Genomic DNA, 15,505 nt, shown 5'->3' with positions numbered 1-15,505 from the left:
TTCCCCTCCTTGGAAAAGCACTTTGGAGTATGACCAGAGGCTTGCCTGCCCAGCCTCCAAGACCTACTGCTCTGTTTTCAGGATATTTGGAATCTGAAGAGAAGGGAAGAATGCCAAGTCGTGTGAGAAGTCTAAAATTCAGGAATATCAAATCAATGGGGAAAACTATCCTGGCTCTTAGAATGGTCTTGGGATCGTGAAGAGCTAACAGTTTCGGATTGCCAGTGAGAGAAATCTAGAAAAAAAAATTCACAATAATTTTCACTCAAAAACTTATAATTTAAGGTACTGATGGCAACACAAATACAGGTGTGCCTCAGTTTAAGAAAACCCCATTTAAAAAAAATCTGGCCGTTGGGATGGGGTATTAAGAGCATCCAAACAGGAACCCCTGGGTGACTCAATCAATTTACATGTCCAACTCTTGATTTCGGCTCAGGTCATGATCTCAGAGTTGAGACACTGACCCCGGCGCCAGGCTCTGTGCTCAGCATGGAGTCTGCTTGTCCCTCTCCCTTCCCCTCTGCCCTCCCCTTCCTCTCAAAATGAATAAATAAAACCTTAAAAAAAAAAAAAAGTATGCCAAACAAAAATGAACTTTTCCAGTCCTGGTCTCAGGAACATCTCTCTTGTCTAGTCAATCTCAAACAACTCATTTCACCCATCTGGGCTTGGGGTTTCCCTTCAGAGCCGGAGGATACATTTCAGCCCTCTCCTTAATTCTGGCAGCACATATTTGCATTCTGAAAGCCTTCTTGATTTATTCAGCGATGCCCTTACCTGTTAACTTCAGGTTAACAGCTCTATTTCTCAAGAAGCTGACAACTCATCAGAGGAGGGGGGTGGAGGGTGGACATTACTGGGGCAGTTCAGTCATGAAGAGCTTTAGTCCTTCAAAAACTGGGGAGGTGGGCAGCTTCATTTTGCTCTAAGGACCCCTCCGGTGCTGGTCATCATCACATGACCAAAGCCGGGAGGTGCCCGTCGTGGGGCCTCCTTCAGTGACAGCAAGAACCTCCTCTTGCCCATGAATTTGTTGAAATGAAAATCATGCTTCAGATACTTCCCACAGATCAGCACTTGTGTCTGTCGGTTTTTCAAAAGCCTCTGTTGACGGGAGCTCAGCTCTTGCTTGCTAACGAGGATCCGGAAGAGGTTTGAAAGGACTTGAACAAATTTTTCAAGATGTTCTGCCTTTTAGGAATATGCAGCAAATAGTAAATATCATTAAAATTAATTGGGCCAAACATACTCTCACAATTTAAATTGAATTGTCAGTTCTGCATAATAAAAGGTTAAAATTATGTGTCGCACCAGGAATAAATTCAACCCGATTATTTCACTCAAAATTAAATTAAAGACTGAATGCACTTACATTTTAATACGTTTTATGTTGTTATATGACTTCCCTTAGAGTCATTTATATCTAAGCTCTATTTCTTTAAAGCAGGTAATGTAAATTTGCTATGTCTAGTGTCTTTTATATCCCCAAAGCACATGGTATTTCTTCCATAGAACATTGTTTTCTGGTGATAATAGTTCACGCATCTTAGTCTTTCTAATGTTTGCTCGCTCACTCTCAGATTTACATGGAGAACATTCTATTTCCACACTGTCTTTAGTTTGGGTTGCTCTAGTGGCCACCTTAACTAATGCTGAAGACACTCTGCCTCACTCCACCCCGTCCAGCAGACCCTGTGGAGTGGAATGGACAGACAGAAGAAAGGACCGGCTGATCTGGGTTTTTATTGTTAAGTCAGGCAGCCATAATGCAGAGCCTTGCTCCTGTTCAGGAACCTCCACCTCTGCCTCTTTCTCCCCTTCCTCTCTGCATTCTCTTCTTAACTACTGCCCCCCTGCCTGCGGTCTTGCTCCCTCACTTGCTCTGGTGGTCCCTATTCATGCTCGCCCATCGCCCATTGTTGAACATATGGACAGGGTGCTCCCCACCGCAGGGACCAAAATCCACCCTTGGATGGCTAAGCTTCCCTCTCCCTCCATGTGTTCAGTCTTTTGCCAAATATTTCCTATGTCTGTCATGCCTACGTGCTCAGCTCTTTGCTGAGAATGGCCAGAGGAATTCACCCTGGTCCAAGAGCACCGTTTATTTGTGGTGATGGGTGACCAAAGCCCAGGGAGGAAACCGAAAGGCCGTGACTTCTTAATGTGAGAATCACGCTTCCGAGACCACACCGGAACATCCCGTAAGTCTACAGACCACCCAGACCCTAGAGGATACGGGTTTGCTTTCTTACTATTGAGTCACTATCTCATTAAATAAGCAGGACTCCAAAGAGTTCAGGCAAAAAGGAACTACGTGATCTTTCTCTTTGCTAAGTCGAGCGCTGCTTCTTCGTTCCTCCTGGACAAAACCCCAGGCCATTCCTATGAGATTCACAAGCCTCGTTTTTCAGATAATAAAAATGTCCAGGTCAATCCAGATATCAACTTGGCAGACAACTGAAACCCCTCTCTTCCCACCATTTGGGCCAGATTAGGAGCTGGTGGTGAGGTCAACTCGGTGGTTGGCTTCCACACTATTTTCACTCCTCCTGCCTGATTCAGGCTTCCTCAGAACCAGAGGAGAGGGAAAGAAAGGCAAGGAGTAAGAAAGGCCTTACTTGGTTATCCTTGGTTGTCACTGTTATAGTCCGCTGTCAGGCTGATTCTCCATCCTTTGCAACATGTCTTGTGGGTTCCCTTGGCACCTTGCTTAGTAGCAAGGGGATCTCCATTTTGAGGTCTTTCAAAGAAGTTCACTGTCATAGCCAGTTGGCCACTCACCCGCATGTCCCTTGTCCCTCGTCCCTCAAGGAACCTTTGTCTCTTCACCTTGTCTCTTTACTCTGTTTCCTGGCAAGGGAGCTCCAACCCCCATCTTCTGTTTGGGCTTTACAGATGGAAGGGGATACCAGTCTACCCCTACCCGATTAGGGGTCACACAGGTGAAGCTCTCTAAATGGTTTCTGAAATCTGTCTCACTTTGCTTAAGGTGAGGGGAAAATCTCCCTTCCCTTCCTCCCAGGCCAGGCTGCCAACTCCCTTCAAGCTAATAAATTCCTAGCCTCCTCTTTTAAGCTCTTGAAGTGGGTGGCAGAACAAGTTTCGGACCACCCCCTTGGCCAGTCCCAGACAGATGATCCAGCACCTTCTCTAGGGTAGTTCTCAGCTGTGAGGCCTCGCCCAAATTTCAATACAGGAGGACTATCAAGTTACTACTTAGGAAACCGTATGAGGGTATTAAAAATTCATTTTTAGTAGGAGAGCTTCTAGAAATCGAACTGTGATCCATTTTGCCTTGTTTTTCCTCTGACTTCATCCCTCAGGAGGGTGAGGAATCACACAAAGACTGCTGCTCTGAACATCATAGGGGTGTTCTGAAGAGAATGCGGGACACTAGGTGAAGTCCTCATGCTTTTGGAAAGGAGACTTCAAAGAAGAAAACGTGCATCCTGAGTGTTCCCATGTGGAGGCATGGAAAGGCAAATGGGGTAGGAAGCACTCTGAGTATCAGAATTGGAACAAATGCTCTGCTGAAAGAGACAAGGGCAGGTCTCTCAGGAGAGCCACATGCTCGGAGAGCAGATCCTGTTAAGCTGGATACCAGCCAACAGGAGCATAGACCAGAAGGAGGCCATATCCCAAGACCTATGGAGAGGGGTAGCCCGAACCGGAAGGGAAGCGGAAGGAGAGCCAGACGCCCGTATGAGCTGAAGCTTGTGAACCATTCAGGACATCAAGTCACTGTACTGCGTGCTCAGTCTGTTCTACACACTTGCATTTGCATGAGGCTGAACATCACAGCAACTCAGTAAGCTATTATGCCCATTTCACAGGGCAGGAAATGGAGGTGCGGACAGTTAAAGCAACTTGCCCACAGCCAGACGCCTGGAAAGTAGCAAAGTCACAATTCAGGCCCAGGCGTCCAGGCTTCAGAGACTGTGCCCTGAACCCCACCTCTGTCTCCCTCATTCTTCATCCACTCTGAGCTCACCAGGAGCTCTGATCCTCTGAGGATGCGGCTTATGCCTTGCCCACAACTGTAAGCCCAGCATTTAGCTCAGTGCCTGACGTTCTGCACCCAGTCTGTCGTCATTCTGTTGAATTGAACTCACCAAGTGTAAAGGGTTGGATATGCCCTTCCTGTGTGTTTTGTTTTAAGATTTTATTTATTTATTTTAGAGTGAGCAGGGGGAGGGGGAGAGGAGAGGGAGAGAGAATCTCAAGCAGACTCTGCACTGAAGGAATCCTGGGCTTGGGAGTAACCGGAAGTAGCGGAGAGAGCACAGGGAGGGGCAGGAAGAAGGAGCAAGTCTGACCCGAGCTCAGGGTATGGCTTGGAGAGAGTAGAGAGGCTTCTGCTGGATGGAAGAGAGTGAGCTTTGGATTGGATTGTGTTGGCCTTTCTGATGCTTGGATGGAACCAGAACATAAATTCTGCCCGGGATGACACCAGGCATAGGGAAGGGGCAGCTAACCGAATAGGCCTGGGAGAGGCTATGGTGGGAAGAAAACAGAGCTGCTTTCTGACTTCATCCTACCTGATCTAGCCAGTTCAATAACCCGCCACACGAGGAAGTGCCAGGAGTGTTCACAGAGAACATCGAGTTTTCCAATCCTAAGATATTCTTTCTTAAAAAAACATGGTAATATTTCTGAAATCCAATGCCTTCTAAATCGAAGTGCACGTTTATTATTTTTCCTCCCAAAAATGTTTTTTGAATTGATGCTGTCTTAAAATATATTGCATGTTAGGATTGAGACTGTTTTATAACAGTGGAGCCATTTTTAGGTTCATAAGTGCTCTCACTCGTGTGATTGCAAGTTGAACGTCACTCTCTGACCTTCTGGCTCTAAGAAGCTGGGTTGTCCAGCCTTGGTTGGAGTGTTAGAAAAAGGGCAGGAGAGGAGTGAATGGTGAGTGGCCTGAGACCACGGGTAGAATGCACAGGGATTGCCCACCCACATTCCTTGCAAAAGATGCCTGGGGAATCAGAGAACAACCCAAGGTTTTGAGACCAAAGGGTGAGGCAGGGGCTAGATTCTGATCTGGAGTAAAGGGTTGGCCTCACAGGATTGTTGGTGAGTCTTGAGAGATTCTTAAAGGAAGGAAACTTAAAATATTTTTTTAAAAATCCATTCATCTGTCAATGGATACCTAGGTATGTCCGGTTCTTGGCTATTGAGGATAAGGCGGCAATGAATCTGAGAGTGCTGGTAACTCTTCAGGATAGTGATTTTCTTTCCTTTGAAGACACACCCAGAAGTGGGATTGCTGAATCATATGGCAGTTCTACTTTTAATTTTTGGAGGAACCTCCATGCTGTTTTCCACAGTGGCTGCACCGGTTTGCATTTCCACCAAGAGCACACAAAGGTTCCCTTTCTTCACATCCTTTCCAGTCACATCCGTTGGAAGGTGATTAATGTTAACTAAACTTATGTTGGTAATCACTTCACAATATACACATATATCAAGTCACTATGTTGTACATCTTGGGATAATACAATGTTGTATGTCCATTATATCACAATAAAACTGGAAAAAATAAGCCATGACAATAAAATTCCTTTTTTTAAAGACTAGTAAGTACCTATGGTTGATTCCTTGGACAGAAAGAGAAACTAAGGAGACTGAGAAGGTATGGATAGTCCCAACTGCCTAAATTTAGCCAAATCAAAAATGAAGTTGAACACTCTAAAATAGAGTTACACAACTTACTCAAAGTCTCACAACTTAATAACCAACAGCATGAATCACCTCCCATTTTTCTTCAATTTTATCCCTTAATACAAAAAGTCTTCAAAAGTAAAGAGGTAAGACAAAGACGCCCAGAAGGAAAAGAAAGCTTAGGATGGTCAAGAAATACAAAGAAAACATCTAGCTACAGATCAGAGATTGGGCCTTCTGACACAGCCACTCTTCCCCTTGGGGTCAACCACCGACCTTGCCATTGCATGACATACAACTTCATGCTGGGTCTCAAGAAGGTTTAAGAACCCTGCCACCATGGCGCCTTGGGCAATCACCAGCAACGGGACCTGTCTGCCCCCACAAAGCTGCCTCGACTACATGAGTTTTGGCTTCCCCAGAGGTGATCTCAGGGAAGAATTTAGAGGCAGATCCCAGAACCCTTGTCATAATCTTCGTGATGTCACGGGGAAGACGATCTCCGAGATTTCAAAAAGGAAACAGGAGGATTGTTATTTCCTGACAAACTTCTAGAATTGAATATGAAATAAAGAAACTGAGGTTCCTTAGAAAATAAGGATCTGAGAGTCCGCGGAAGCAAGTCATGCAACAATAAGCTCATTATTTTTTCATAGCATTAGTACCCCGGCATGTAAAAGGAATTCATAGACAGAGTAAGGCATTGGCTAAAGTTCCTTAAAAACAGGTTGAAACATATTCTTTGAATGACCTATGGTTTGGTAAACTCATACATGATTGAAAAACTGTACCCCAGGAGAAAAGGTTCCTCCATGAGTAGATGTTAATAAATCATTGTTGGAAGAGAAGGAACATTTATTTATTTATTTACTACCATGATAGAAGTCAAAATTCTTATTAATGATTTGAGGCGATAGAAAAATATCTACTGGGGAATTACCTGGCATTTCTGACAACACTGTGATTATTTGGGAAAAATAACAGATGTGTGATCTTTTTTTGTGCATAAGGATAATTTAAACCCCTGTTTCTGGAGAACAGTGATTTGTAGAGCATCTTAATTTATAGTTTGACTCTCGTTTTGGGTGATGGGAGTGGGGACTCCTGTGCAAGGGATAACACTTTTGACTATCCCAGGTCCTTGGATGGCACACTATGGTTTTTTTAATATATATATATATATATATATATATATATATATAATTTTTATATATAAATATAGTATTATATTATACTATTTAATATATATTATATATTATACATTACATAATATATTTATGTAATATATGGTAATATATTTATATATTAATATATAATAAATATATAGTTGTATATAGTTGTAAATTTGTATGAAGTTCAAAGTCTCATCAGATCAATCTTTGTGTCATTTTTGGTTGTTTCTTCTAACTAAACATTCTAAATTCTTTTGAGACATAGTATGTAATGACAGTCAGAGTTTTAGCTCCCTACACTGTTCTCTGAACATAGTCTAGTTTATCAGTGTCCTTAAGATGTGACACCTCATTATCAATTCCAATACTCCATGTAAGGTTTAATTGCCTAAAGAGCACAAGATAATGATGTCCAGCCTTGAACTAGAAACTTCTCAGTTAAAATAGTCTAACATCACATCAACCCTTACTTACTGTGTGCTTCCATACATCTGGTTTCTACTGACTTATAAACAAAGGTTCCTAAGTCGTCTTCATTTGAACAGCTGTTGAAACAAGTATTCCTGTCCCTCTTACCCCATTGATTTCTTGGAAAGCAAATGCATGTCTGTACATTTATTCCTGTTATAGTTTTCACTTCCTAATTTTAGCATACTACATCAATTAAAAGTTCTTAAACATTTTAAATAGATCATCAGTGTATTAATTTATCATAAGTCATCTGTATTCATTCAACAAAAAGTTGAGTACTTATGAGATGCTGGCCATGGCAGAAGAAACAGATATTCAAGTTATGAGTTCCAAATATTTGTAACCCACCTTAGAACCAGGATCTTTTAGAAGAAATGACTAAGGAATTCAAGTACTTCCAGCAGATTTCTCTCCAAGCATCGCCTTGTCAGGGAAGGTTGTCCTCTATCACACAAGCATCCACACAACCTCCACACAAGCCTCCCCTTGTACTCTGCTCACCAGCTCCTAATCTGGCTCGTTGCAGATAAAGACTAGATTCACATTTACCTAATCGTCTAAACGAGCTCTTCAGAAACTAGACCTTCGAATGACTCGTCATATCAAATTTCCTGGAGGCCCATGTCAGTTCTCATCCCTTCGATGTTGGTGGCCTGAACTTTTTGTCCCTCCATTGATTTCTCATTTGCATTAATAAATAAAGAATAGCTAGGCATTACTTGGAGGGCACAGTATAGCAAGAGCTAATTTCTCAGGGATGAGGAGAAGTGGTTTTTCTTAAAGCCTCGCCGTGTGATTGAGAGCAAGTCACGCCACATCTCCGAGCTTAGATTTCTCTCTGTCAGCGGAGAGGCTGGACTTGACAATGTACGTATCACCATAGGATTAGCAGAATAACCATGATTCTTTGTTTCGCATGGGAGATACTAAAGTGCTCCCATTTGTAAAGTGCTCCCTTACAAATAGTTGTAAGGAGAATACCCATGTAACCACTGGGAGAGACTTTGGGAATGGCTCCAAATGCTCAGGCTGAAGTTTAAAGCCAAAGTGAACTCACGGATCCCAGCTTGTCCACTCACGGGAGCTGAGGGCCTGGGGTCCCCGTCCGCTGACTTCTCTCTCCCAAGCCTGGAAAGTATAAAAGCCACCTGCAGGCTGGTCCTGCCTTGCCTTGGCTGTGAAAGAGCAAGAGGGAAAACCTTCCCAAAGGAGCAGGAGAACAAGGGGCTCACTGAGGTCACTGTAGACTTCAGCCAGGAGTCCAGACCTGCCTTCTCTCCCCCTGGAAATCCAGCCTCAAGAAGACCTGGGAAACAGGGACACACATTTTTGGAGTTCTTCCAACTCCTTCTCAGGTGTCCCTATCTGCTACCTGATTGTCTTCTTTTTGATAAGGACAGGAATGCAGATTGCCCTTGTCACTGTCACCACACACCAGTCCCCAGTATACCATAGCTAAGAGTGAGCTGATCAGGGCTTATGGAGTAAGTGCTGGAGAACATTCTGCCAGGCCCGGGGGGAAGGCACTCTAACGTTAAGCAACAGGAAGAAAAGCGGGATACATTCCTCATACAGACACGCGGCAAGTTCATGGTAAGTCTAGGTGAACATGGAACTCACAGCAAGACGCGCTTTTCTGTAAGCCCCAACCTTATCCATTATCATCATCATTATCGGTGACAGTTCAATGCCACCTCTTTCCTGGAAGGACATTCAGCCCGCTCTGAAGATTCCAAATTAACTTCTAGAAACATACAATGCCATCAAGAAAGCAAAGGTTACCTTGTCTTGTCCTGTCCATGTGACTGTCTTACCTAGCCTTCCTCTCCAAAAGCAAAGATGAATTAGCAGGTGTCAGGAGGCAAGACCACATTGTTTCTACCCCATGATCCCCTTACCTAGTGACTGTTGTCCTAAGATGTCAATGGGCTTTGCTTCTCTCTCCACTGGCTTGGGCAAGTTTGAGACCGTCCGGCTTTCAGAGCATGGGGAGAAGTGATGAAGGCCATGTCCTCTGGAGCTGCTCTCTGCACCTCAGCTCTCTTATCTGTAAAATGGAAATAATAATAATAATAATAATAATAATAATAATAATAATAATAATAAACTGTTCCTCCTTTCTTGGGCGCTTCTTTGCCCAGCTTCCAGAAAAAGTTTGTTCTGGTTTTTCTTCTACCTCACTAGTTAACTCTTTATCTCCATTCTGGATTCCTCCTCATTTTCTAGACATTGGACGGCCCAGAGCTATTGCTGGGGCTTCTCCTCTGACCACACTCACGGTCAGTTCATCCGCTGGTCTGTGACTCTACATGCTCTCTCTTCTTTCCCAGCCCACCTCCCTCCCTCGACTTATAGACCAACACCCCAAAGCCCACCTCAGCCTCTGTACTAAGAGGGGTTATGAGCCTCTCCCATTCAATGATACCCCAAACTGAGCCTCCTCTCCTACTTCTTGCCCCAAACTGTTCCCCTTGGCAATTTCCCTCATCTCAGTAAATGCCAGCACTAGCCTTGTACTTGCCCAGGACAAAACACTTGGGGTCCTCTTTGACGTCCCTCTTCCTCTCATGTACCACAGCCAATGCATCAGCAAATCCCGTGGACGGTCCCTTCTGGACAGCAGTAACTACTGACCGCTTCTCCGCACCTCCGCTGCTGCCCGCACAGACCACAGCCCCTGCCCTTCCTGCCGGGATTACTGTACTAGCCACTGAGCGGGCTCCTGGATTTTTCATGCTGATCTTCTCCAGTCTTTTCAATGCAGCAGCTAGAGGCTGCTTTTATTTTTTTATGTTTAATAAAGATATTTGTTTATGTGAGAGGTTGAGAGAGAGAGAGAGAGAGAGAGAGTACAAGCAGGTGAGGCAGAGGGAGAGGGAGAGAGACTCTCAAGCAGACTCTGTGTTGAGTCCAGAGCCTGACGAAGTACTCGATCTCCCGTCCCTGAGATCACCACCCTGAGATCACCATCTTGAGTGGAAACCAAAAGTCAGAGGCTTAACCAACATTGCCACCCAGGCGCCCCTGCAGGCCGCTTTTAAAACAAGTCACTCCTATGGCCAAAGCTCTCCACTGTTTCCCTTCTAAGTCAGAGTCGACACCTCTGTGGTCCGCAGCCCCATAAGGCCCCAGGCAGCTCCTCTCCGGCTACCTCAGACCCCGTGTACGGCTCTCCCTCTTGTTCACACCATTCCTTCCTCACTTGCTTTTTCCCCCACTTGCCAAGCATGCTCACCCCTCAGGGTCTTTGCACTGTGGTTTCCTCTGACTGACTTTGTCACGGCTCCCTTGCTTCCTTCAGCCCTCCCCTCAAACAGCACCTCACCAATGGGGGCAAAATACAGAGACTTTTTACCACCCATGCTCTCTGCTGCCCTCAACTGCTTTCTCTTTCTCCATAAGACTTCATACCATCTGATATAGTATTTTTTCTCCATAAGACTTCATACCAACTGATATACTGTATTTTTTCTCATTTCTTTGTGCATTGTCCGGCAACCTCTAACAGAGCATTTGTCCGCAAAGGCAGAGGCTCTGGTTGGTTCACTGCTATGGGGCACAGGAGGGGCTCAGTAAGTACTTGTTGATGAATGAATGAATGAATGAATGAATGAATAGTATTTATAACGATATTTGACATGAAAGAGGTCAAGCATTGAATAAATGAATGGATAGCCAGCATTTAGATTGACACATAGGAAGCACTCAATAAATCCTTGTTGAATGAATGAATTAAAGTCTCTAGGATCGTAGCAACACACAGCAAATCATAATAAGCTGTTTATTATGCAAATGTCAAATTCTATCATCAAGGAGTATGCCTCTCCTCCGTTCCCTCATAATCTCAAAGGACAAAAGAAGCTTCTAATTTGGAGTTAAGAGAAGGTCACTTCATCCCAGAGACTCCCCCTCTCAGGAGGCCCTGGAACCTGGGAATGGGCACTGGGAATGCAAGGACCCTACCGGGGATTGAAGCCCTTGGTTGTATGTCCATACAGAAGCTTCCAGGCTTCTCATCTATTCTACTGTGGATCTCCGAATATTGGGGGTTAACAATATCACCTGCTATTCCCAGATGCCACATTTCCTTACTATCAGACTAAGGAGCACAAGGAAGGGAGGTAAGTCTTGAGACGTAAAAACTTGCTTCTTGTTGGTCTTCATGAAGGAAATGCCACCGTTCAAGATGCTTAGCCTTTAAACCCTAAAATTATGAAACTAGGATACTTGAATTCATAAAAAGCGTTCGGACTGCTCCGAGGATTTATCAGCTATTTGCTTGTTAGTGTGAATGCATTCACTCAGCTCTTTCCCTCCAGACTCCATACTGATGCTGGTCAGAAGTCAAGAATGGCAGTTTTTGCCTGGGATGGAAGAAAGACTGAACGGGAGGAATTTTCTAGCCAAGTCCCCAGGGGTAAAAACAGTGGAGGCTTGTTGCAGATGGTCGGGTCTGAGAACGACCGAGGAGAGTGGGTAGAAGACAGAAATTTGGGGGTGAGTGAGGATGGGATCCAATGTCAATTTCTCCCAAACGAAAAACCAGGCAGCACACGTGACCGCGCTCCTAGAGCAAGGCTGGGAACACCGGCTCTCATGACCCGGCTCCGGGGCAGTGGTTTGATGCTAATTCAGGTAGACAGCTGGAACCCAAGGGAAACCTCTATGTAAATGTTCCTCTAAACTTGTTTTTTCTTTCCATGTCTTTGAAGGGTGTCAGTTTACGAGACTATGTCAATACCCCAGCGAGCCAACCGAAGCATTTAAGTGCACGGTGCTCGTGGCCGGGGGTTGGCACCGAGTCGGAAAATATATCGGCCCAGCAGCCATTCGTCCTTCTCCCTGCTCCTTGCATGAACGTGGTGTAAATTCTGTGGGCGTACATGTCAGTTCTGCAAACGTCGGCTCTCGTCTGTAAGTGGCATTAGTGTCCCCTTGCCTTGACCCTATCCTCCTCAAAGGTCAGGGCAGTGGTCTTTCCCCAGGGAGCCGCATGAATAAAGTCACACTCAGGAACACAGTTTCAAGAAAATTCACCGGAGGAAACCTGAAAGTTGATCAATCAGGGGACTTGTTTCTGATATTTGTTTCTAGACTCTCAGTTACTTGAAGCATCGTCTCCAAGACCAAAGAAATATCCTCTGCTATGGGCTCGCCATGGCAGTCCTTGGCCCTACCCTTAAGCCATTTCTGCCGTGGTGAAGAGCCCTCACACCAGTGCATTCCTGGTTCACTTGACCTGTCAGAAAGATTCTTTATAGCTGGCAGTAACAGGCAACTCAAATTAATAATACATTCAAATTTACAAGATTAATTATGATTTTTTTTTATGACAGTGGAGAGGCGCCTAGCTACTCCCATTTTGGTTCTTACAAATCCACGGTAGTCACTGCTGCTAAGATCCAAGTCTCAGTGTCTACGAGAGTGGCCCCTCGACCCTGTGTTAGATGATCTGAGACTATTCATAGGCAGGGTCATTTGGCTTAGTTATGCGATTTTACTAACAGTTATCGACGATGCAGTATTTATCGGGAGATGGGCATTACGTCTCCTGTTGGCACATGGGTGCCATGGGTGGCGCGTGGGTGGATCATTCCATTCCTACCACATTACCCCCACTTTTCATATTTTAAAAAAACAGCAACTGAGGTTAGATGACGATGTGAGTCAGCAGCCGAGCTGAGAGTTGAACCCTGGTGGGTGTGAAGTCGAAGCTCAGGCTCTACCCATGACGTTCGCATTGAAGGTCCTCCTATCCCCAGCCACTCTGCCTGGAGCCTTCAGGCCGGGGCTGGATGATAGCATCAAAGGGGAGCTCTCAGCTGACCATAGAATGACCCAATGAGAGCCAGCTCAAGGTCATTTATTTCTCTTCTGACTTCTCTGCTACCTAGTGGAAAGGTGACCCCAACTGTCAATGTCCAAAAGAGATCCCAAGAAAGCACTAATATGCAATGATGTTGCAGCATTCCCTTAAAACCTATGATGTGTACCTTTATTTTTTATATACCCTTATGTTACATAACAACAAAATAACAAACTTTGCAAGTGAGTTGGGTCTTTACAGATCATCTAGTTTAGGCTCCTTCCTGATGTCTGTCGGGAATAACCTTACAAAGAAGGAACTGGAGGTTTAGGAACAACAAACCAAGCATGACCCTGGGTGCCAGGGCTGGAATAGTTGCTCTTGCTGTTCAGCACCTGTGGGCAAGACAGGAGAATCCAAGGCCCACCCTTGCCTCAGAAGGTTCTGGAGCATGGGGAAATGAACAGAGCTGAGTTAGAGTCCTCCTGAGCCCTGGAAGTCTGTCTCAAAGTCCGCACAAACCAACTTCCGCTCCATGGTTCCTTCTATTGAAGCAGAATATAGAAAAACATCCCCTGAGCGTAGAGAAGCTTCCTTGCCAGCTACAGGGAAGTAGGAAGGAAACTGACCATTCCCCACACTTCCCCTCAAAGCCATTAAAGAGAAGGGCAGAGTCAATGAAATTCCTACCGTGTGAGGATGATCGCTACATTCTCGGGATACTCTTCTGTTGACTGGACTGTTGTCTGCTTCCTCCTCCATGAGTTCTCCTCTGTAAGCCCCAGGGGTCTTACCTGCAAAAAAGAGAATAACATATGCAATTCTCTCCTAGGATTCTCACGAGGGTTAAATAAGTTAACCCCAGGAAATCTTGTGAAAAGAGATTGGAGAAAGATTGGCACATAGTCAGCCCTCACCTAACAATGCCTGTCATCATGATTACCATCCTAGCTGCTGGTAAGAGAGATGACTTAGGGAAACACTTCTAGGGAAAAAAAGGGGCGAAGCTTTGCACTGAGTTTCGCTTTCTCTTTTAAATGTTCTTTAACCATCTGGTGTACCAGTTTTCTCACACCTCGGGCTAGGGAGTATTTACAACTGGTTCAGAGCTTGAACTTGATGGAGTCTGTAGATCTGTACCCAGCCCAATACAGGGGCCAAGGAGAGGACAAGGTGAGAATATAATGGAGGAACTTGGGGATTCTTATCTTATTTCCTCGATACCTAAACTCAGAGGGACTGTTTCTGCAATGTTTTCTCCTAAGAGGAAATTTTACAGAGTACTTAATTTTGTTAATGATCTGTCATTGATTGAGGATTTAATGGGCTTAATCCCTGCATACATGGTCTCTTTTGATCCTAACCACCACCCATTGAGATGGGCTAATTTGTCCCATGCCAAAGCTTGCGGGGCCAGGATTTGAACCCATTGTTGTCTTACCCCATGGCCCAGGCTCTCAACCACCCCACTATATTAAAGGTCACCAGGGGTGCCTGGGTGGCTCCGTGGGTTAAAGCCTCTGCCTTCAGCTCAGGTCATGATCCCAGGGTCCTGGGATAGAGCCCCACATTGGGCTCTCTGCTCACCAGGGAGCCTGCTTCCTCCTTTCTCTCTGCCTGCCTCTCTGCCTACTTGTGATCTCTCTCTGTCAAATAAATAAATAAAATCTTAAAAAAAAAATAAAGGTCACCAGAAAGTCAGCAGATCCAGGCCCCATCTTATGGTTCAGGCCGATGAAGCAGACGCAGAAAGGAGCATGTCACTGTGCTATATCCCAGAATATCTGCCCTGGCCAATCTAGGGATCTTTGAATAAATATCTTTAATAAAGAGTGGTTCTTTGGAAAATGGTGTTGCAGAAATTGAGCTCTAAGGAGTCCAGCCAGACAGGTTATGGGAACAGTTTCTAAGGAGAAGTTTCACCGAGAGAGACTTCAAAGAGAAGTGAGACCTGACCTGAGGTGATTCATTCCTAGGAATGAGAAGACACATCCAAACAGTTTCCAGGGCTTCCTCTTGTGAGGACTGTCTCAGCTCTTGCCATCACCGCAGGATGCAGGACAAAGGGGCCACGGAGAGAGGGCTTTGGGCCTCCAGCTCCAGGCTCCACAGGTCCTTCATTCCACCCCAAATAAAAATGATAAAAATAACATTTGATACGGGCAACTATATTTTCTTAACCTTTTGTTTAGAGTAAATAAAATCATCTTGAAAAACTTTATCTAAAGTGATATGAAATCTCAGTGTTTAAGAAGGTGCTTATTTTTCAAATGCAGCTTTAAGGTAAGACCCCGAGGCTGGCTTCACTGGCCACAGCCACATTTCTACCCTGCATCCCAACTAGGTAGTAATTCCAGAGCTAAGACAAGATGAAGCCTCACTGAGA

General features: G+C 44.8%; 1 long non-coding RNA gene across 1 annotated transcript; it reads right to left on the bottom strand.

The window, feature by feature from the left end:
* Window positions 1–592: 592 nt before the first annotated feature.
* LOC309855411 lies at window positions 593–14,096 on the bottom strand. Its single transcript, XR_014306787.1, has 4 exons — window positions 14,037–14,096; window positions 13,810–13,913; window positions 9,212–9,360; window positions 593–1,194 (listed from the first exon to the last, which is right to left on the bottom strand). It is a non-coding gene; the product is annotated as an uncharacterized lncRNA (long non-coding RNA).
* Between the last annotated feature and the right edge of the window lie 1,409 nt (window positions 14,097–15,505).

Source organism: Mustela nivalis, assembly GCF_964662115.1.
Source record: "Mustela nivalis genome assembly, chromosome: 20".
NCBI classification, from domain to species: domain Eukaryota; kingdom Metazoa; phylum Chordata; class Mammalia; order Carnivora; family Mustelidae; genus Mustela; species Mustela nivalis.
This window is presented reverse-complemented; position numbering and strand designations above follow the sequence as displayed.